This window comes from Erinaceus europaeus, chromosome 19 (assembly GCF_950295315.1).
Source record: "Erinaceus europaeus chromosome 19, mEriEur2.1, whole genome shotgun sequence".
NCBI lineage: Eukaryota > Metazoa > Chordata > Mammalia > Eulipotyphla > Erinaceidae > Erinaceus > Erinaceus europaeus.
In genome coordinates this window covers 26,671,228-26,689,913 of record NC_080180.1, presented here as the reverse complement: position 1 = coordinate 26,689,913, position 18,686 = coordinate 26,671,228, and the positions used below count along the sequence as shown (strand labels likewise).

The 18,686-nt window shown below is 41.2% G+C and overlaps 1 protein-coding gene and 1 long non-coding RNA gene across 2 annotated transcripts in view; one reads left to right on the top strand and one right to left on the bottom strand.

Moving 5' to 3' along the window:
* The window catches only part of LOC132534625 (uncharacterized), a 156,037-nt gene that overhangs the window by 54,988 nt on the left and 82,363 nt on the right, over positions 1–18,686 (top strand). The window lies entirely within an intron of this gene.
* Positions 10,286–18,686, bottom strand: part of LOC103127007 (cyclin-Q-like) — an 88,981-nt gene continuing 80,580 nt past the window's right edge. The window contains exon 3 of the transcript XR_009546341.1: positions 10,286–10,333. The gene's annotated coding sequence lies outside the window, so the exon portion shown is untranslated. The remainder of the gene's footprint in view (positions 10,334–18,686) is intronic.

Genomic DNA, 18,686 nt, shown 5'->3' with positions numbered 1-18,686 from the left:
ATCTATTCTCCTCCTACACCTGACACATGCACATGCATCATGGTGCAATGTGTTAAGCAGAACAAATCAAATATACAACTTAAAACTGAGATATTATTTTTCATATGTTGATCAATAGGTAAAAAACACATGTGTTGAAGAAGTATCTCTTCTACCTAAAATTCAAGTGCAGGTTAAAATACATTTTTTGTTTGCGGAGTAGGGTTGTTCCTGGGTTTTGGTGTTTGCGTGATAACACAAAATATTACCCTTGGCCTTTTTTTAACCTTTTCCATTGTTTTCTTTTTTAATTAATGTTTACTTACTTATTTACTCCCTTTCATTGCCCTTTCTGTTTTGTTGTTGCTGTAGTTGTAGTTATTATTGCTGTGTTATTGGTGCCATTATTGTTGGATAGGATAGAAAGAAATGGAGAGAGGAAGGGAATACAGAGAGGGGTAGAGAAAGATAGACACCTGCAGAACTGCTTCACAGCTTGTGAATCGACCCCCCTGCAGGTGAGGAGCCAGGGTTCAACCTGGGATCTTTAATGTCAGTTTTTGCACTTTGCGCCACCTTTGCTTAACCCACTGTGTTACTGCCCAACTCCCTCCATTGTTTCTCTTATAGACACAGAGAGAAAGATGGAGAGAGATAGAAATAGAGAGGAAAAAGAGGGAGAAACAGACACCCACAGCACTGCTCCTCCATGAAGCTTCTCCCCACCAATGGGCCTGGGAGCCTCAGCCTGGGTCCTCACTCAGAGTGAAAGGTGTGCTCTACCAGATAGGACAATGCTCAGAATCAAGACACACCTTTACACATGAGCACTCTGTACAAAGATGTGTTCTGGGAGGTGGCACATTGTATAAAGCAGTGGACTCTCAAGCATGAGGTCCTGAGTTCAATCCTTGGCAGCACATGTACCAGAGTGATGTCTGGTTCTTTCTCTTTGTCCTATAATTCTTATGAGTAAAAATATTTAAAAAATACATTTCAGGTCCATTTATTAAAAAATTTCCCCACTAGTGAAAGAGACAGACAGGCTGGGAGTATGGATCGACCTGTCAATGTCCATATTCAGTGGAGAAGCAATCCTTACACCATCTGCATCCCATGGTGACCTTCGTTCCATACTCCCACCGAGTTAAATAATAGGAAAGCTATCAGGGGAGGGGATGGGATACAGAGCTCTAGTGGTGAGAATTATACCCCTCTTATCCTATGATTTTATCAGTGTTTCCAATTTATAAATAAATTAATTAAAAATATAAATAAATAATTTTTCCCTTTTAAATTTAAGAAAGAATTAATTAAAAAAACCATAGGGTAGGAGGGGTACAACTCCACACAATTACCACCACCCAATCTCCATATCCCACCCCCTCCCCTGATAGCTTTCCCACTCTCTATCCCTCTGGGAGCATGGACCCAGAGTCATTGTGGGATGTAGAAGGTAGACGGTCTGGCTTCTGTAATTGCTTCCCCGCTGAACATGGGACTGAACTGGTCAGTACATACTCCCAGTCTGCCTCTCTCTTTCCCTAGTAGGGTGGGTCTCTGGGGAAGCAGACCTCCAGGACACATTGGTGGGGTCTTCATTCCAGGAAGCCTGGCTGGCATCCTGATGACATCTGGAACCTGGTGACTGAAAAGAGAGTTAACATATGAAGCCAAACAAATTGTTGAGCAATCATGGACCCAAAGCTTGGAATAGTGGAGAGGAAGTGTTAGGGAGGTACTCACTGAAAACTCTAGTGTACATCTGCTTTCAGATATATATTTTGCAGTAGTTTATGGATACGTGTGAACATACTCTCACAGAAACTTGTGTATATCTAGGTTTTGGGACTTTGTTAGAAAGTGAACCACCTGAGATGGAATTAGAGTATACTATGAAAGGAAAGGTCTCACCCGAGTAATGAAGCTGAAGGGTTGACATTCCACACGTGAAGTCTCTGGACACAGTCTGAAGTGAAGCATGCTGAGGTGGCAATCGTTGCATTGGTTAGGTTGTGATCGGCAGATGCAATATTATTTGATATGGATTGGGAGAGGCATACAGGAGAGTGGGAACTAGCCAAGGGTTCTAGGACTGGGGGAACTAGGGGCTCTATAGTGGAGATGTGAGGTTCCTGCTGTCTTAGGGCTCAAAAAGGGATGCACTGGATCGACCTTCTCGTGGTGCATCCCGTGAGTACCCATTGATTGGGGAAACTGACGATCCTTCCTAGCAGACTGAATCCACATGGATCCCAGTCACTTTCAAAGCCAGCAACAAGCAGCTCCTGACAGCTTTCAACCTGATGCTGTTGACTGGCTACAGAAGAAGGGCAAACGCTAGAAGAAGAAGAAGAAGGGCTCAAAAAGACACTCGATAGACTACACTTGTCATAAATGTACTGCTTGGTATATCTAGAAAGCAATTTCAAAGTGATTCATGGCTATTTAAAATGTTTCTTTCTGAGTAAATATCCTAAAAAAAAACAAAAGGAGCCGGGTGGTGGCACAGCGGGTTATGTGCACATGGTACAAAAAGCAAGGACTTGCATAAGGATCCCAGCTCCCTAACTGCAGGGGTTTTGCTTCACAGGTCGTATGCAGGTGTCTTTCTCTCCCCTTTCTGTCTTCCCCTTCTCTTTCAATTTCTCTTTCCTATCCAACAACAAAGACAGAAATAACAACAATAATGATAAACAAGGGCAATAAAAGGGAAAAATAATTTAAAAAATAGAAGAAAAAAGACTTTAAAAAAAGAAAAAAGTTACATCCACTTCTCACAAATGTACTGCTTGATATATCTAGAAAGCAATTTCAAAGTGATTCATGGCTATTTAAAATATTTCTTTCTGAGACCTTAATCTCTCAGGTATTTTTTAAATAAGGTCTTGTCATAAGCATAAATATGCTAACTAGACATAGTTATGTATCTATTATAATTATGTACTATCTATTATGATGATATGAATGTATAATTTCCACATATTGTTTTAATTATTTTTAATTTAATAATTTCTATTTAAAAAATATTATCATTTCCTAGGTTCAAGCCCCCATACCACCATAAGACAGAGCTGAGCACTGCTCTGGTGAAAAAAAATATATATATATTACCTTTGTTTATTGGGTAGTGACAGTCAGAAATTGAGAGGGGAAAAGGAGACAGACAGATACCTGTAGCCCTGTTTACCACCCACACAGCTTTCCCCCTGCAGGTGAGGACTGGGGGCTGGAACCCAGGTCTTCATGCACTGTAATGTGTGCACTCCACCAGGTGCACACCCCTGCCTGATGCCTCAATGTCCTGTTTGAAAGCTCCACTTGCTTCACAGGAAGGCCCAGTACTCACTTGTAAGTCCGTCTGCATTCCCCAAAGCATCATGCCATGGCCACACTCTTCTTGCAAACAGTGTATTTAACGGTAACATTCAGGAGTGAGGACCTGCAGCTGGGCTTACCTGCAACACAGAGGCACAAGGCAGGGGTGGGCTGCAGCCCTAACAGGCCAGTGCTGTGCCTGCTCAACCCTGAGAGCCATCACAGCCACTACATAGGGTGCTGGAAAAACAGTGTCCACACTCAGTCACACTGCTTGACCAGCACCCTAAAAACTGCTGTCTTACTCATGTTACCAGGGAAGAGGAGGGACCAAAGCAACAGGGGAGAAGAAGGAACGTGGAAGAGAGGAGAGCAAATTGGAACGAAAGTTGTGTTCTTGACTTTCACTTTCTTTTTTTAATCTTGTATTTATTTATTATTGAATGGAGACAGAGAGATTGAGAGGGGAGGGAGAGATAGAGAGCAACACAGAGAAATAGAGAGATAGAGAGCAACACCACTCATGAAACTTTCCCCCTACAGGTGGGGACCAGGGACTTGAACCCAGGTTATAGTACACTGTAATCTGGGCACTTAACCAGGTGTGCCACCAACTGGCTCCCCTGACTTCACGGTATTATTGCAGGTTACCTTATGATCTAGGAAGCCAAGTCTCAACATGACCTGCTACTGTTAGGAAAATCAACTAAATTTCCTCCACCAAACTTTAAACAACAACCAAAAAAACCCACCAATTTACTTGTTTATCTGGTATAGAGACAGAAAATAATTGAGGAGGTGAAGAGATAGTAAGTGAAAGAGACAGAGAGACATCTGAAGACATGTTTCACCACTCATGAAGCTTCCTCCTGTAGGTAAGAACCAGGGGTTTGAACCCAGGTCCTTGTGTACTGTGATATGTGTGTTCAATCAGATGTACCAACATCCAACTCCCTTACCATAAAATTGCTTTATGACCTAGTCTCTCTGTCAACAAACCTGGTTTTTGCTTGCAAGAAAGATGCTATCAATGTGAGTAGTTAGCTATAACTCATTATTCTTTCAATTACTCATACTTGAGGCTATTTATTGTGTTAACATCACTGCAGATTTTCTATTCACGACATGCTGATTTTCTATGCAGGACTGGGAACAAATTTAGGTCCTTTGCCATGTAGTGCCCTACTGTGTGATCAATGAGGCCCAGCGTTCTCACCTTTTGTTTTATTACTGGATAGAAACAGAGAGAAATTGAGAGGTGCAGAGAGATTGAAAAGGAGAGAAACACTTGCAGACCTGCTTCACCGTCTGCAGCTGGGGACTGGGGACTTGAACCCAGATCCTTACACATGTCCATGTGTGTGCTCAAGCAGGTGCACCAGCACCTGGCCCCAATTTCTCCCTTTTTATGTAGAGTAAGTAAAAGAAGCAAAGACAAAGAGGGAAAAATGGAGGGAGAAACCACTGCAACACCCACTGAGCCCACCCTCCACCTCCAGAAATGGAACTAGCACCCAGTATAGTCTGGCAGGTGAGCTAACTCCTGGTTCCTGATGTGCCATTAAAAAAAAAAAAAGCATGGAGTCCAGCAGTAGCACAGCAGGTTAAGTGCACGAGGTGCAAAGAACAAGGACCAACTTAGGGTTCCTGGTTTGAGCCCCCGGCTCCACACCTGCAGGGGAGTCACTTCAGAGGTGGTGAAGCAGGTCTGCATGTGTCTATCTCTCTCTCCTCCTCTCTGTCTTCCCTCCCCTCTCCATTTCTCTCTATCCTACCCAACAATGATGACAACAATAATAACTATTAACAGTAAAACTACAAGGGCAACAAAAGGGAATAAATAATGAAAAAATGTTTTAAAAAGCCACTAAACTTCATCAACCCTTAATATTTCCTCTGTATGTAAAGTCTGATTTTACTTACACATATAGCAATACTTTTTTTGAATCATGGACTGTGTTCCAGTAAAGTTAAGAAGAAAAGAAAACTAAAAACACACTGTTTTTTAAATATATATATATATATTTACTTATTTTCCCTTTTTGTTGCCCTTGTTTTTATTATACTTGTAGTTGTTATTGTTATTGCTAAAAATAAATAGTTTAATTGTTCTTAACTAAAATACTTTAACTATGGTACTATTATTCAACATTGTAAAATTCCCCTCACTATTTTTTAATCTTTATTTTTTGGGTAGACAGCCAGAAATCAAGAGGGAAGGGGAGATAAGAGAGGTAGAGAGATAGAAAGACATCTACAGACCTGCTACACCACTTGTGAAGTTCTCCCCCTGCAGGTGGGGACCAGGGCTTAAACATGGGGCCTTACACAATATAACATGTGAACTCAACCAGGTGTGTCATCTTGTTGATAAAAAATTCTCACAGAGCAGTTTTTATAATACACGTTATTGTATCCTTAAACCTATCAGCATCTCAGTGTAAAAAATAAACAAGTAGAAGCCTGGTGGTGGCACACCTGGTTAAGTGCACATGTTACAATGCACAAGGACCCAGGCTCAAGTCCCTGGTCCCCACCTGCCTGGCAAAGCTTTGTGAGTGGGTAAGCAGTGTTTCAGGTGTTGCTCTGTCTTTTGCTCCTTCTCTATCACCCCTTTCCTATCTATTCCTGGCTGTCTCTATCCAATAAATTTAAAAAGGTAGTCTGGCAGTAGCATAGCAGGTTAAGGGCATTTGGCATGAAGTGCAAGGACTGACAAGAATCCCGATTGAGCCCTCAGCTCCCCACCTGCAGGGGAGTCGCTTCACAGGTGGTGAAGCAGGTCTGCAGGTGTCTATCTTTCTCTCTCCCTCATCTAACAATGACAGGATCAATAACAACAATAATAACTACAACAACAATACAAAAAAAAACCATGGGTGACAAAATGGAAAATAAAGATAAAAATAAAATAAATTTTAAAAGATAAATTTTAAATAAATAAACAAACATGTTGAGGGTGGGGGTAGATAGCATTATGTTTATGCAAAGAGATTGTCATGCCTGCGTCTTCAAAGTGTCAGATTCAGTCCCCTGCAGCACCATCAACCAGAGCTGAGCAGTGCTCTGGGGAAGGGGGGAATGCTTCACAAGTGTTGAAGCAGGGATGCAGCCATCTCTCCCTCTCCATCTCTCCCTCTTTCCATCTTGATTTCTGGCTGTCTCTGTGTGATAAGTAAAGATAAAAAAAATTAAAAGAAAATGATTGGCCTTAGTCCAAGAGTCACTGAATAACAGTTATTTTCTTTTCTTAAAAAAAAAGTAAAATGCTTTCTGTAACTTAGTTCCTGTGAATAGCAGGAGATTAAGTTTTTCATGAGTTTGAAAATATACCTCTGGGGATTGGGGATAGAACACATAATGGTTATGCAAAGAGTTTCTCATGCCTGGGGCTCCAGAGTCCCAGGTTCAATCCCCCACACCACTGGAAACCAGAGCTGAGTAATGCTTTGGGGAAAAAATTAAAATTATGCTTGGTATTATAAGGAGATTGGAGGCTTCTCTATATATTTATTTTCTCTTCTTTTCTCTCTCTCTCTCTCTCTCTCTCTCTCTCTCTCTCTCTCATTTTCTTTTCATTTTTTTTTTATTCCAGAGCACTGCTCAGTTCTGGCCTTATGGTTATGCAGTATATTGAACCTGGGACTTTGGAGTCTCAGGCATGACAGGCTTCTTGTATAACCATTATGCTATCTACACCCACCCGAAGATGCACATATTGTCTTATAATATATTAATACCACAGGACAACTGTAGCTTATTGGGATTGAATTTAGGACACAGGAGGCTCAGGCAGGGAGGTCATCTGCATAACCATTATACTATCTCCCCAGACCCCAAGGGGGACATAGCTTAAATGGAACCTGTAGGAAATCTGTGAGTCAGGTGCAAATGTTTCTGTTTTTCTTTTTATTTTTTTAATATTTTTTTATTTTCCCATTTGTTGTCCTTGTTTTTCTTGTTGTTGTAGTTAATGTTCTTGTTGTTACTGATGTCATCACTGTTAAAGAGGACAGAGAGAAATGGAGACAGGAGGGGAAGACAGAGAGGGGTAGATAAAGATAGACACCTGCAGACCCACCTCACTGCCTGTGAAGTGACTCCCCTGCAGGTGGGGAGCTGGGGGCTTGAACTAGGATCCTTATGCTGGTCACATGCGCTTAACTCAGAGATGTTTTTGCAGAAGTGAGAAGGCCAGCAATGCAGGTGTCTGCATGAGAAACAGCCATCCCTGCAATCAGACAGACAAATAGCTCACCTCTGAGCACCAGGTCTTCTTGGGGCAGTTCTCGACCACAGCCATGAGGTTCATTTGCTGCAGGATCAGGAGACACAGGGCTTGCTGGGGTCATCAAAGGAGGCCCATACCTGCAGGGGGAGGAAAGGAGAGCAGCTGGCAGGAGCAGGAGACACAGGGCTGGCTGAGGTCACCAAAGAAGGCTCCCAACTGCAGGGGAGGAGAGAGGAGAACAGAAGGCAGGAGTAGGAGACACAGGGATTTCTGGGGTCACTGAAGCAGGTTTCCACCTGCAAGGGGGGAGAGGATAGCAGCTGGCAGGAGTAAGAGACACAGGGATTGCTGGGTTTCGGGGTATCTCTCTCTCTCTGGCGGGGTGGTCTCCAGGGGAAAGGTAACGGGCTGGTTCTTTCTCACTCACGACAGGGGTGACATGAAGTAAAAGACACCAGGGGACTATTAGCCTAGAATCTGAGTCCTAGAATTCCAGAATCCTAGAATCTGTTTATTAGTAAAGTGGACATGAGTTAAATAGAAAAGCAATGAAGTTAATTATTGTTGAAATATGACAGAAATTACAGGTTTCTTAATGGTCAGCATGCCCCTAAGGTAGGGGGCTGGTATGACAGGAATTGATGAGATATAAGACAGTTATTCTCCATAACACGAGCAACTTAATTATCCAAAGGTATTTGAGAGAAGCATAGGGGTTAAACCCATAGGGTGAGAGAGAGAATATGAATATCAAAAAGCCATATAGTTTGGAATTTCCCTTGTCTGGGGTCTGAGGTGTGTGATGAAGTGTGTGATAAGGTGTGTTCTTCTGTGATCAGAAAGTGACTTTGAATAAGTGAATCTGTGGCCATGTGGCCTGCAGTTAATGAAGGGAAGTACTGGGGTTTCTGTGGGTCTGAGAGTCAAGAAGGAAAGAACCAAGTCTGAGTTTCCCCCCCTTATGCTCACCTTGGTTGAGAGAGACTTACCAAGAGGTAATCGTCTCAAACCTCCATCTAAAGACAGGGGTGGTTCTCCCTAAGCTCTTATAAGACTTACACATGGTCCCAACAGCTGGAGTCACTGAAGGAGCTCCAACCTGCAAGGGGAGGAGAGGAGAACATCACCTGAAAAGATGTCTCCTGGAACTTCACAATCAAACATATAACATTCACTCTCACAATGTTACTCTACCATACCAGGGTTTCAAGGAAAATTATTTTATGGTAAGTGGGCAGTGGTCACTATCATGCTTGAATAATGTTATTTTATTATTATTATTAATATTATTATTATATTATTGGATAGAAAGAAACTGAGGAGGGGAAGATAGAGAGGGAGAGAAAGAGAGATACACCTAAAGAACTACTTCACCACTCACAAAGCTATTGCTCTGCATGTGAAGCCTGGGGGCTTGAACCTGGGTTGTTGTGTACTGTAATGTGAGCACTCAACCATATACATCACCAGCTGGCCTCCAGAGTTTATCTTTGAGGATAACAAATAATGGCAATGTGGCACACAATCAGATCCTTGTGTGCCCTTGCAAGCATCCCAGATTACTTTATAATTATCATTATTTTTTTTAACCAGAGCACTGATCAGCTCTGGTTTATGGTGTTGCAGGGGATTGAGTCTGGCACACTGGAGCCTCAGGCATCAGCATATTTTTGCATAACCATTATGCTATCCACCACTGCCCTAATTTTTGTTTGCTTTTCTTTTCCTATTTTTTATTTGATAGGACAGAGAAAAATAGAAAGAGAACAGGAGACACACAGAGAGAAAGACAGAGAGACAGCTGCAGACCTGCTTTACCATTCATGAAGCTTCCCCCCATAAGTGGTAAGTGGGGTCTAGAACCTGGGTCTTTGTGCATAGCACTATGTGAGGACTAAGTGGATGCACTGGCACCAGCCCCTATGATTATTTTTCTTTGAAAATAAAAGACAAACATTAAATATTCCATTTATTTCTGAGTTTCAAACCATAAGATCACTAATAAACTGACATTATTTACCTGAGCTTTTTTTTCTTCCATATAAATTACATGAGATAAAGCATTCCCTTTTTAGTAGATACACTTATATACTCATTAATAAGCTAGAAGCAGAGTGTCACCCTGGTGACAACGAGGATCAAGATTCCTATCAGCAGAGTCAGGTGGTTGCACACTGGGTTAAGAGCACATAGCACTGAAGCACAAGGACCCACACAAGGATCCTGGTTAGAGAACACAGCTTCCCACCTGCAGGGGGTCACTTCACAAGCAGTGAAGCAGGTCTACAGTTCTGCAGGTGGTGTCTGTCTCTCTCCCTCTCTATCTCCACCTCCTCTCAGTTTCTCTGTATCTTATGCAATAAAAAAGTACCCTGCCAGAAAGTTCTCTGCAGTGCTGCAAGCCACCTTTAACTGCTTCCATAGTTTTTAAACATCACCATAGGTTTATGTTTAAAAAACAAACAAACAACTATCATCTATTCTCCAGTCACATCACATTTGGAAACTAAAAACTAGCAAGAGTAGATGATAATTTCAATGTGACTAATAAATCTATCAAATTTAAATCTTAGGGGCTGTATTTTAAATGCTTTTGAACATATTTCCTAGATTCTATCACTTCTCTCTACATAAAAATACTGAATCACATGAAACTTCAAGGGAATGTGACAATGGGAAATGGTAGATCAACTGAAAAAAGTGAATTGAGAAATCTTGAAGTTGTATTCAATGAATCACTAAACCTATTAACAACTTGTAACTACTCATTAGGCTATATACAATAAAATGTTTCCCATTAACAACCTCTTCTGCTTTTTCAACACAGAGAAACATGATGTTCTTGAATACTGACACCAGAAATTTTCACTGATCTGCTATAAGAAAAGAATTAGGGAAGTCAAGCAGTAGCACAGCTGGTTAAGCACATGTGGCGTGAAGTGCAAGGACCAGCATATGGATCCTGGTTCAAGACCCCACAGGGGGGTCATTTCACAGATGAAGAAGCAGGTCTGCAGATGTCTATCTTTCTCTCCCCCTGTGTCTTCCCTGTTGGTCTGCTTCTAAATTCTGCTTCTAAGACCCCTTCTGTTGCATTGCTTATTGCTGTGGTCTATTTACATAATCACTGTGTTACCTGGAAATTGCCCTGCTTGCAGGGCATTGGTTTAATCCCACTGGTTTGAACTCTCTTTTCGCTCCACCCCCTGTCCTATTCACACCTGCTTTCCACCACTAGTTTTCATTCTTTTTTCACTCCACCCTCTCTACACCACATCCTGTTTCCACCCTACTTGGTGAGTATAAATACAGCTGCTCTTCTGATTAAACACATATGGGATTGCCTTCCAGCTCTGAGAGTCCCAGAGTCTCTCTCATGCGAAGCTAGCTAGCCATGTAATAAAGATTGAACTGTGTCCCACTCAGCCATGAGTCCCTGGGTCGTCTCTCTCCAGCACGCAAAATTATACTGGAACTTCCCCTACTCTCTCCATTTCTCTCTGTCTTATCTAAGAACAACATTAATAGTAACAACAATAATGACTACAACACCTATAAAAAAGGAAAAAAAGAAGAATTAGCAGTAGCACTTCCTAAAGTATCATAGCTGAGCAGTGCTTGGAAAAATATTAAAATAAGTAAAACTGGGCCATGGGCATGACAAAGCATACGCCATATTCAGTGAAATGTTTTTTTCTGGCCCAAAGTATAATTATTAATAAATCAAAGTAAATATCAAAATATATAAGTCTCTAATCTAAAATATTTGTATTGCCATCGGTAGCATTATGAAAATTATTGGGTATTTGTAATTTTATAAATGAAATGGAATAATCTATAAATATGGACAAAATATATTTTTGTTTTATGTAAACACTAAAGAGATCTTTCAGATGATTTTTATTGAAACAGTATGACATTATAATGAACAAGGGTTTCTCCAAAAACTGCCAGAGACCAGGACAAGATGGCTTTGCTAATGAATTATACAAGATTTTCAAAGAAGTAACACCCATCCTACTAAAGCTCTTCCAAAAATGACATTCTACAAAGTCAATGTCACTCTTTTCCCCAAAGCTTATCAAGTGGAAGGACAGTAACTCTTCACCAGCCCTACTTGAAGACCATCCTTGAAGGAAAAGATTGCTCAACTTTCTTGGGATATCTTGAATTAAGGATGTTAGAAGAAAGGACTAACTATGCAATCTTCCCAAGAGCTAACTCCTCTGCACTCCAGACAAAGTAAAATGGGAGCTAGGTGGGGGCACACATGGTAAAGCACATGTGTTCCATGTGCAAGGACTCAGGATCAAGCCCTTGCTTCCCAGGGCTTGCAGAGAGGGATTTTCAGGAGGGGGGGCAACTTCAGGAGTGGTAAGGCAAGTACTGCAGGTGTCTCTCTGGCTCTCCATATCCCCCATCCCACTTAATTTCTTTCTGTCCTATCAAATAAAGGGAAAAATAATAATCCTTCCAGGAACCGTTGATTTGCCATACAAGCACTGAGCCCCAACAATAAATCTGATAACAGAAAAAAAAAAGTCAAGTAGTAAGACTCACCACTTGATATTAACTGACATCTATGTAGCATATATCCAATTGTATTCAAGAATCACTGTCGAGCTCCTGGAAATATAAGCTTCTAGGCTGGGGGAAGACTGTAAGAAAAGACATCCTGTGGTGGGGTGGAAATGTGGATCAGGGTGTGTCACCTGAGCTTGTACTTCCAGGAGGAGAATTTCATGAAAGGTGAGAAATTAAGAGAGTAAAAATTACAGAATGCACAGAGTAAGCTTGAGGCCCACAAGGCCATTGATGATATCTAGAGAAGGATGTGGGCATCTCAGAAGCAGAGCAAAGAAGACAAGGGAGAGCATTTAAATCAGAGACTGTGAAGGAAACTTTTCAGCAGGCAGAGTGCCTGACTTACAAGCAGGAGGTGTTGAGTTGGATTCCCAGCATCACACAAGCCAGAATGATATTCTGGCTCTCTTTCTCTTCTCTCTCTCATAAGTTGAGAAGTATATTTTAATATTATACTGATGTGGTAAATTATAAAGAGGTATTTTTTCTAATTTTTTAATATTTATTTTCTCTTTTCTTGTCCTTTATTGTTGTATTAGTTATTGCTGATGTTGTCATTGTTAGATAGGACAGAGAGAAATAGAGAGAGGATGGGATGACATAGAGGGGGAGAGAAAAATAGACACCTGCAGACCTGCTTCACTGCTTGTGAAGCTATTCCCCCACAGGTAGGATTGAATTCAGGACCTCATGCTTGAGAGTCTGATGCTTTGTCCATTGTGCCACCTCCTGAACCACTCTCTCTTGCTTTCTATCTTTGTGAAGCACAAGGACCTGTGGAAGGATCCTGGTTTGAGCCCCCATCCCCAGCTGCAGGGGAGTCACTTCAAAGGAGGTCAAGCAGGTCTGCAAGTGTCTGTCTTTCTCTTCCTTTCTCTGTATTCCCCTCCTCTCTCCATTTTATCTCTGTCCTATCCAACCAAGAAATTAATAACAACAATAATAACTACAACAATAAAACAACAAGAGCAACAAAAGAGAACAAATAAATATAAAAAAAAATCCCCAAAACCAAGACAAACCAGAGCTGAGCAGTGCTCTGTTCTTTCTCTCTGTATCTCTCTCCCCCTTATTAATATAAAATATCACCCCATCCTGTGGGGTCTATCAATGGAGACCTAGGGTAGGGGGCGAGAGAATGGAGGGGACAAGAGACACAAAGAATGAGAGCAAGACAGGAGGTCTGATCAAGCTCTAAAATTTTTATTTTGCAGCTGCAATATAAGCACAAACAATGAGGATGTTCTGCTAAGGTAGTGGGGGAGGGAGGTGGGTGAGCGACTTTCCAAACAGCTAGATGGTAATCTCAGTTCCAATGGTCGGAAGGTCTGCTCTACCTATAAATGTTTTTACCAGCTGCTTTCAGGATGTTTTGTAACTTTCTATATGAGAGACTTAGCTAAGGCCTTGGCCCCTGGCATGTCCTCCCCTTTTACAATTTAAGTGAGGCAGGCAAATGAGGGTGAGAGCTAGGAATCTTATCAAGAGATAAGCAGGCATTAACCAGAGGGGAGAAGTATTGACCTGATTCCTCCCGTGGGGTAAATATAGAACTGATCTTCCCACATCTCATACGGCTCTTGGTGTCTTTTGGGGAGGGGAGGCAGAACCACTATTTCCAAGGTGAGGAAAACTCATGGAAAAGAGTTCTGATGACCGACACCAACCTCCATGTAAATCATGTTTGCTTCACGGGGGACTCAGAGGCGGACTATAGGGTCCTTCCCCTGCAGTGCTTAGCCCTGCAGCCCTTACCGGTGCCTATGCCATGCCAAGGCTGTCGTGCATAAATCTGAGTTTTATGCAGCTCCTAAAAGAGGTCTGTCACCCTCAGGTTCTGCTAAGTCTCTGTCAGCCAAATCAAGTCTGTGGTAATATATTTGTAAGGGTTTTGATGCCAAGGAGTCAATTTGTTGTTTTATAAATCCAGTAATCTTATTAAAAATAAAGGGCCCCAAGGTAATCATTGACAAAAGACTAATCAAGAGTCCCATAAGGGGCATCAAAAGGGAGAACATGGAGGATTTCTACCAACTATCAATGGCAGCAGAAAATTTTTGTTTTTGTAATTCAACACTAAGCTTGTGTAACTGCTGAACCCGGGTCTCCACTAAACGAGCAAGTCTAAGGGAAGCTGTCAGTGGATGTGATGTCCAGGGGAAGAAACACAGCATGTCTGGTGGTTGTCATCACCAACTGATGAAATTTTTCTTCTTCATAGAGGGTCAGCTATGGAACAAGCAAAACTAGGAGGCAAGGACCAGGTAGAGAAGAATTGTCATGAAAATATAGGGTAGTGGTGTACCAAAAAACAGAGGAGGTGCATACACATTAGGTGAGGTTCCTTGAACATGAGGAATATTGGGAGAAAAGTGAGCAGTCAATAAACATGCAAGGATGAAGTCAGCAGTGGTAGGTCAGCAGAAAGAGAAGACTTGGATAGGCTGGTGAGGTTAGCTGGAGTATATACTGCCATGGCGTCCTTTGTGGTAAGGACTTGCCAACAGGGACTCTGTGGATTTTGCAAGAGCAATAATGTCATCCACCATAATAAAAGGAAAACAAACATGGACATTCAGTGTTGAAAAAAAGAAAAAAAAGAAATATGTCTCTATGACTGGGAGAGTGGGTGGCTTTGTCAATGAGATACAATAAATGGACAATTCGAATTTTTGTAAATATTAAGATTTAGTATAGTTACTTCATTGACATTTTAGCCAACTGAATATTGGGGGGTGCATTCCCCTTCTTTTTTATTAATTGAGCTTAAGGGTTACAGTTTTGGGAATACTGTAACATGGATATATCTATTGAATCAAAACAGGAGAGCATATGGATCATAAGATTTTTGAGCTTTTTCTTGTTTGAGCTATAGCCCACATAAATTTGGAAAAAATACCAACTGAGAAAAAAAATGTTTTTGTTTATTATACATGGGCAGGTGAATTACATCAATCTCTCAGAGAGCATTGGCTTTTATCAATGGGGATTTATCTTAAAAGTCTGAATAGTAGGATCTTAAACAATGTAGGAGCCAGTAAAGTGCTCTCACTATGGCAGGTCAAGGGTTAAAATTTTAAGAGGCTTGTAAATGAGAAAAATTTTAGGATATGAGTGACTTTAGGAGTCATCATACACCCATAAATAAAAAAATGTTTAGTTTTAAATCTTACCATATGAGCAGTCAGATCTTCATGTGCAGATGTACCTATTATTAATTACTTAGGGAGAGAACTTGTACCAAGTTAATTGATGATCTAATGGTTAAAATTGGCTTGAGTTCTTTTATATGATTTTAGAAGGCTCTTTATTAAAATATACCAATGTTATAGAAATTCAATACATAATGTGTTGACATGATAAAATGTTTACCATTTTTAGCATTATTTTAAACTGATTAGACAGTTTAAGCACACTATTATAACTAAGTTTACTAAAAACTTTACTCATCACAAAGCCATCATGAGTAAGCGTAGATATAAAACTCAATAGATTTTGCTCCTTTGAACTCTAATATGGCAACTTAAAAGGCTAAAATAAAACCTCATAGCTTAAATGTTCAAAATAATAATTTTGTTAAATCTGGATTTGCCAAAAGAAATCTATCAGACCAGAAGCACCATGTATTACCTTAATTTATCAAGAATAAACCTCTGACAGTGTCTTAAAACAAGCCAGATAATTTTTTACTCTATAAAGAACTAATTGAAGTTTGACATGTAGAATCTGTACTCTCAAAAGCCAATTATTTGATAATGATTTTTGTAGTCTTTCTAAATAGGGGGGTTATCTCAGTAACAAATTTGTCAGGAGTCACTGTAAAAGCAAAAGTAAGTAACTCATGAGTAAGATAAAAAATCTCTTACCAAGTTTCAAAATAAAAGTTTTAACTGGAACATTTTTGTCTATATCAGACATAAAACTCTCTTAACTTTTTAACTAGTCTCTCTTATGTTTTAATATCTAGGGTTCTTTCTCAGGGAAACCAGGGGCATACTTCTTGAATAAAATGTATGAAGGCTAGCTAAAACATCTGTACAGCTCTACATTAGGCTGTCCCATATTTATTTGACAAGTTTTATTTGAAAAAAAATTTTTTACATATCTTATTTAAATTAAACCTCATTTATCAGAACAAGAGACTCTGGCATGTAAACCATTGTGTTATCTTTTACTAACCCAAGTCAGTTTTGTCTCTTTAGTTGAGAAGGTATTTTAAAACCTTTTTTTTTTACCTATCACAGTCAAGATTTAGACACATCTTCAGTGTGTGATACCTGATTTTAAGAGGCTCTGTTTGAATTTTAAAGAGCATAAATTTAAAAGTTATCTTTTTAACCTCTTGTAGCAATTCTCATAACCAGGATCACTAAACCCAATTCAGTTTAACTAAATTTTTCTTTAAACTTTAAACAAACTTAAGTTAAGTAGTGGGGGAGGGAGGTGGATGAGCGACTTTCCAAACAGCTAGATGGTAATCTCAGTTCCAATGGTCGGAATGTCCACTCTACCTATGAATTTTTTACCATCTGCTTTCAGGATGTTTTGTAACTTTCTATATAAGAGACTTAGCTAAGGCCTTGGCTCCTGGCAAAATATATTTTTCAAAAAGGAAGTGAAGGGGGAATATACATAGTCAATACATATCTGTGACCTTAAGAGAATTAATGAAATTTCCACTGTGTGGGGGGTTGTGGGGGTGCACAGGCCCCCAGTGGTAAGAAGGGTGTGGAATTATACCACTATTATCTAATAATTTTGGAAGTCACCAGTCCACAGCACTCCTGCTCCAGTGGGTTGTGCTCCCATTCTGGCTGTGCCTTGAAGGCCTGTGCTTCAGCAGCCTGCTTGGTGTTTTCTCTTCTCTCTGCACTCTTCTCAGGGATCTCTTCCACTCCCAGGGAACCAGTTTTCACTCACCTTCTTGACTCAGAACTTTCAGACTTCTATTTCTGCCTCAGACCTCTCACCTCAGCTGAGGTGAACTAATTTCCCAGGGAGACCCCACTTTCCCACACTTCTGCCCAACCCTTGAAAGAGACCAATTATAAGAGCAAACAAAAACCCTTTCCTTTAGACCCTCTCTCACCAGTCACCCTCCATGCTGGGAAAACAAAAGTTATGTGGGGGCTCCTGCTGGTAGAGGTGCAGGGGGTGGGGTGGAGGATTGCAGGAGAGGTTGGATGCAAAGACCCCAGACACCTTCCTCCAGAGGCCAACTCTGCAGCCCAAGGAAGGGGTGAGCACTGTTGGGAGTGGGTCCTCTGTCCATGGGTGAGGCAAGACTGCTGCCTACCATTGGGGGTGCCCTTTGTACCATCTACAGAATCCAGTAAGGCAGGGGCGGTGCCCTCCCCCAACCTCCAAGACACCAAGTCTGGGCACCCCAAGTGGGGGTTCAGCTCAGCTCAGCAGACAGGCAACAGGGTGGGTGAGACTCAGACCAGCCCCGCAGCCTTCCCTGGTCCCTGGTCCCCAATCCCCACTTACCTCAGTCTCTCCTGAGCAGGGTGTACTCCTTGTCCTGTTCCCAGACATGCTGCCCACTGCCTACAGTGCATGGTTATGGTTTATGGTGGTGTGGGCGCTGGAACCTGGGACCTTGGAGTCTCAGTGCTTGAGTCTGTTTACATAAGCATTATGCTCTCTCACCCAACCTTTGGTTTCTATCTTTCTCTTTTAATTTTTTCTTCTCCTCCCTCTACAACCCCCATCCCCCCACCCACCAATACATTTAATGTTGGACTACTTTGGCTTCAGGAAAACAGGTCTAGCTACCACAACTTGAAAAAAAAAAACACAGACACATTTCATCCCCCCCCCACTCTCTGCAGCTTGGAAACAACAGCAACAACACTTGAGTTCTGATGGAGGATAAAGTCCAACTTTGAAGGAAAGACCATCCCTCCCCGAAGCTGGGACTATCTGCATCTGAATGAAGCCATTGAAAGGATGGTCCACACTGGGGAGATCCAGTTCATTCATTCATTTTCCTTACAAAAACACTATTGATTTCTAGAAAGGACACACCTCCTCCTCCCCATCTCCCCAAATTTTGGTCAGTGGTCATTTCTCCATGGAAAATAAAATAAACAAATAAATAAAAGAAATATCTTCAGAGGGGGAGCCCGAAGCTACAGACACAGGCAGAGGGGCAGGAGGCAGAGCCATGGACAAGCTCTTTGCTTACAGCATTGGAATACTAATGAGAGAAAGATGTCACTCTCTCATGTATTGCACCTATGTAACAGACTCTGGGGTGGGGGTCAGGGGAGAGTTCAGCTCTTGGGACATGATGGGAGAGGAGGACCTAGAGGGGGTTGAAGAGTTATGTGGAAAGATGAGACATGTTGTACATGTACAAACTGCTGTATTTTTCTGTCGACTTTAAACCATTAACAACTCCCCCTGAAGGAAGAAAGGAAGGAAGGAAAGAAAGAGCAAGATAGAGAGAGAGAAAGAAAGGTCTTCTGTGAGCACACCACTGTCAAACCAGAAAGGACAAGTGTTCCCATCTTCCTATTTCAATGTCTATGTCCCTATGATTAAAATAGAAAAAAATATATATATACAA